This window comes from Citrus clementina, unplaced genomic scaffold (genome assembly GCF_000493195.1).
Source record: "Citrus clementina cultivar Clemenules unplaced genomic scaffold, Citrus_clementina_v1.0 scaffold_4, whole genome shotgun sequence".
NCBI classification, from domain to species: domain Eukaryota; kingdom Viridiplantae; phylum Streptophyta; class Magnoliopsida; order Sapindales; family Rutaceae; genus Citrus; species Citrus x clementina.
The window spans coordinates 14,200,209-14,205,441 of record NW_006262274.1 but is presented as its reverse complement, the minus strand read 5'-3'; the positions used below and the strand labels follow the sequence as shown (position 1 = coordinate 14,205,441).

The window sequence follows — 5,233 nt, the reverse complement described above, 5'->3', positions numbered from 1 at the left end:
AAAGATAGCTGTATGTTTCCATTCCTGCAATTAATAAGAGCATCAGCTGTAGTTAAGAAAGGACGACCTGGAATAACCGGGGTGTGTTTCTAAGGATCTTGTACATGTTGAATATCAATAACAATAAAATCAACAAGATAATAAAATTTGTCATTTTGTATCAACACATCCTCTATAATCCCACGAGGTATTTTCATTGACCTATCTGCAAGTTGCAAAATAATAGAAATTGATATTAACTCACCTAGTCCAAGCTGCATGTAAACAGAATAAAGTAAGAGATTAACACTAGCACCCAAATCTAATAATGCTTTATCAAACAATTGGTTCCTTACAACACATGAGATAGTAGGGGAACCTGGATCCTTAAATTTTGGTGGCATTTTACATTGAAGTAAATTGCTAGTTTCTTCAGTTAAAAATGCCTTTTTGGTGACATGTAACATTTCTCTTTTTAGCGCATAAATCTTTCAAAAACTTGGCATAAGAAGGAACTTGCTTAATAGCATCGAGTAACAGGATGTTTATACTCACCTGCTAGAAGATTTCCATAATCTCACCTATTGAAGTCTCTTTCTTTACCTTTGCTAACTTTTGAGGAAAAAGAGCTTAGGAATATAAGCTGGTGGATCACTTTCTTCTGGATCATTCGGTGATGAGTCTTGTGATGGAACTGGATCTAAAGAAGTAAGTTCAGATGTCCTTCTTATTCGAACCTCCACCTTATTGTCAAATAATTTTCCTCTTTTCAAGGTCACAATTGATTTTGCTTCTTCATATTGATGGCTTAAACTTGATCCAACTCCATACACTCCTTTAGAATTAGGAACTGGTTGACTTGGGAATTTTCATTTTTCTCTCTCAACTATGGTAGTTGCTAATTGACCCAATTAATGTTCAAGATTTAAAATAACTTGCGTGTTTGACTGAAAGGCTTGTTGGGTTGATTGAATAAAACTTTTAAGCGTATCCTCTAAAGAAAGTTTTATTTGTTGGGGTGCAACAAATTGAGACATAGGCTAGGGATATACTTGGTTAGGAGGGACAAATTATTGATTGGGCATGCTAAATTGTTGCCATCATTGGTTTGACAAAGATTGATTTTGTTTCCAGGAAAAATTAGGGTGATTCCTCCAATTAAGATTATATGTGGGTGAATATGGACTATTAGAGGTTTTCTCATATGATTGTAAGGCATGTACCTGCTCAGAATAAGCCTCTTGATAGGTTGGTAATGACGGACAATTTTGTGTTGTATGAGACAAGTTAGAACAAAGAGCACAAGCCTCACTAGCGACACTAGGATGATGATTCATTGATTGATTCAGAGCTAAGGCATCTACTTTCCTAAAAAGTGTAGCGAGGGTAGCTTTCACATCAAAATCATCTTTAACTTCATATAAACCTTTTCTAGAAACTAGAGGTGATTTCTCTCTTTGATTTGAAAAATCACACTGTTGAGAATTCTCATAAAGTGAATGAAAGAAATCTCATGCAGCCCCTTCATGTAAGTTCAAAAATCTCCCACCATTCATAGACTCTACCATGTGACGATTTAACATAGTTAAACCATTATAAAAGCACTGTATAAGTTTTCATTTCTTAAAACCATGGTGGGGACACTTGAGGAGTAAATCATTGAATATTTCCCAATACTCACAAAATTTCTCACTCTCTCTTTGATAAAAATCACTTATCTCTTTCCTAAGTACATTTGTTTTAGACATAGAGAAAAATTTTGTGAGAAACTTATTACTCAATTCATCTCACGTGGTAATAGACCCAGCTGGAAGTGAATTCAACCAAGCTTTTGCTTTATTTTTTAATGAGAAAGGGAACATACGAAGCCTAATTGACTCATCATTAAAATTTTGAAAACGGAATGTAGAGCATATGTCAAGAAATTCCTTAATGTGAAAATATGAATCCTCTCTCTCTAACCCATGGAAAGATGGTGAAAGCTGAATGATAGAGGGTTTAAGTTCAAAGTGTGTTTTGAGAAATGAAGGCCAAAGTTCTCTCTCTAACCCATAGAACTAAGGTCATTTTCTATTCCTTCTTGTGTTTTATTAGCAATGATGTCAGTATTATAACTGGCTATACTAGACTTATTGATCATGATAGCTTTATTAAACTAAACATCTCTACTAATTAAACACTCATGAGCTTCTCCAGACGAAATTTTGTAGCCCTTGATACCATCTCGATAACTTATAAACACTCTCTTGATAGCTCTTGCATAAACATTTCCTTGCTTAATCCGACCATATACAAGACATCCAAATATCCTAAGATGTTTGTAATTCGCAGGCTTCCTAGACGAAGTTCTTCTAGAGTTTTGAACCTAATAGCTGTAGATGGGCTCTTGCTAACCAAATAACAAGTTGAGAGACAGTTTTTGCACAAAATCTCCTTGGTGACTTTGTGTTTATCAGCAAACATCTTGTTTTGTCAATGAAAGTTTTATTCATCCTTTCAGCTAAACCATTTTGCTAAAAGGTGAATCTTGTTTTCTTATGCTTAATGATTCTCTATTTCTGAAAAAATTCCTCAAATTCTTTATTACATAATTCAAGTCTATTATCTGTTCTTAGGCACTTAACCTTCAAATAGATTAAGTCTCCACCAAAGTTTTCCATACTTCAAACTTCCCTAAAGCTTGATATTTGGTTTTAAGAATGTATAATCATACCTTCCTAAAGTAATAATCTATCAAAGACATGAAATATCTCTTATCACTTAGAGATTGAACTTGTACAGTTCAAGCCTTTTGTGAATTTGGACCTATATGCCTTGCCAAAGATAGAGTTTTCACAAAACTCAAGCTCCTAAATCTCATCACCGCACAGAAACCCTTGCTTATTAAACTCTTACACTCCCTTAACACTTATATGGCCAAGCTTAAGATGCCATAACTTCATTCTATATACCTAAAAAATAATAGCATTGTAGCTAACATAGGTACTGATGTTCTTTTTTAACACCTTTCATCACCATTTCAGTCCATTTTATTATCCTTAAGCCATCATTTTCAAACTTAAAGAAGTATCTTGAGATATCAAGCATACCTAAGGAGACTAAATTTCTCTTAAGCCTAGGTGCATGCCTTGCATAATGCAGAGTTCTTGCGATCCTATCAAATATCTTGATTTTTATAGACCAAATACTAACAATCTTACACATATTGTACTTGTCCATCAAGACTTTATCGTCGTCCATTGATTCATATTCACAAAAGAGACTTCTATCATGACACTTATTAAAGGAACAACCTGAGTTAAGAACCCACTAACCTCTTATGTTGTTGCTTGAAGCCACCAATAAGTCAGCATTGTAATATCCATCATTAGATGAATCATTAGAAGCCACTGCTGCATCCTTCTTTATTTCTTTGTCATCTTCCTTTTTTTTTAGCATAATATCTAATATAATGGCGTCTATTACGGTAAAAGCACTTTCTCTTCCTTAACTTTTCTCTTGCAAATCCTTCATCTTTCTTTGTTTGATTCTTGTTCTTCTTCTATGTTTTCTTTTCTATTTTAGCCACCAAGCCTTCACTGTTACTTACTTCATGCCGATTATTCTTCTAAATCTCCTTTGAACTCAGAAATGCTTTAACATCTTCTGTGCTAGCCTATATGGCTATAAAATGTTGATTTTGATGATAACAAACCACATGTTTTAGATAAACAAAAAGTTACACATTATGTTTTTATAACAAGAGAATGACTTTATGAAATTAGTTATTTTTCAAGATGTGGACTAAAATGAAAATGTTTTGTCATCTTTGATTTTAATAAGTATTGTTTTGAATTCTGAACTTGGACCTATTTGCAAACATTTGAAATATTTAGGTCATACTATAATTTCTATAAATTTCAGGCTTTAACATAATTTTAGAAAGTTTTGGGAATTACAAGAATTATTTAGAAATTCTAAAATTGGACCTTTTTGTAAAGTTTTATGATATTTTGGGTCATAATATAATTTTATAAAGTTTTAGGGCAAAATTATAATTTTTGAAAATATATGTTTCACTGTAGCAAGCGGCTAGCCAGATTTATCAAGCGGCAAATCGGTTATGGACAGAAACTCTCTGGACTAAAAGCGACCTACCAAAAAAGAAAAGCGGTATGCCGGATGTGAAAAAATTCAAATCTTTGAATACAACAGTAACATAAAGTGGCAAGTCAGATTCACAAAGCGGGAAGCCAGTTATTACCAGAAAGTCAATAATGGCTAGTTTTCTTCTTCAACTATAAATTGGCTCAAATCAATTTCAATCAAAGTGATGCAACCATTATTATTATTGATCATTTCTCTGCAAGTCTAAAGCATAAATTTTGTGCATTCATTTCATTTATTCACACATATTGGGATTTCATTTGTATTCAAACACATTGTGTGAAAGAAATTTTTGTAATCCTTTTTGTAAAATCAAGCTGAGAGGTTGTAAGTGTTGGGATACACTTGAGTGAAGAGATTTGAGATAATCTCTCGTTGTAAAGGTTCATTGATACCTTGGAAGTGAATTGTAAGCGTTTGAAGTCTTGGGAGGCTTGGATAATGAAATCCTCAAGTTTGGTTTGCTTGGAGGTGTGGGCATAGACGGGGATTGCCAAACCACGTAAAAATAATTGTGTTTGCTCTATCTTCCTTTACTCTTTTATTATTGTGCTTTATTAAATTTATCGTTTTTTATTTCATTAAAGCAATAGATTGAATTGTTGTGTGGTTTGTTTAGCTTAAGTTTTAAAAACCCAATTTACCCCCCTCTTAGGTTGCCTAGTTATTTTTCATTTGGTATTAGAGCGAGATGCTCTTGTGTAGACTTAACTGTCTAGACTTAAAAATCCATACCAACCCAAATTAACTCAACCTTCATGGAAGGCCAATGCACCACGAGACCTCCATTTTTTTATGGTAATGACTATACTTATTGGAAAACTAGGATGAGAGTCTTTTTACAAGCCTTAAACTATGAAATATGTGAAATAGTTTTTTATGGTTCATTCATTCCTAGGAAGAATACTTTAAGTGAGTCGGATAGGAAAAAGATGTCTTTAAATTCCAAGGCTATGAATGCTTTATTTTGTGCCTTAGATAAAAAGGAATTTCATAGAATTCCAAATTGTTCTAATGCTTATGAAATTTAGAGAAAACTTGAAGTTGTGTATGAGGAGACTACAAATGAGGAGGAATTTCAGGAAATGTCAAATTTGGCACTTATGGC

General features: G+C 33.3%; 1 non-coding gene across 1 annotated transcript; it reads left to right on the top strand.

Moving 5' to 3' along the window:
• The first annotated feature begins 1,605 nt into the window (after positions 1 to 1,605).
• LOC112099449 lies at positions 1,606 to 1,712 on the top strand. Its single transcript, XR_002906250.1, has one exon. It is a non-coding gene; the product is annotated as a small nucleolar RNA R71 (small nucleolar RNA).
• The last annotated feature ends 3,521 nt before the right edge of the window (positions 1,713 to 5,233 follow it).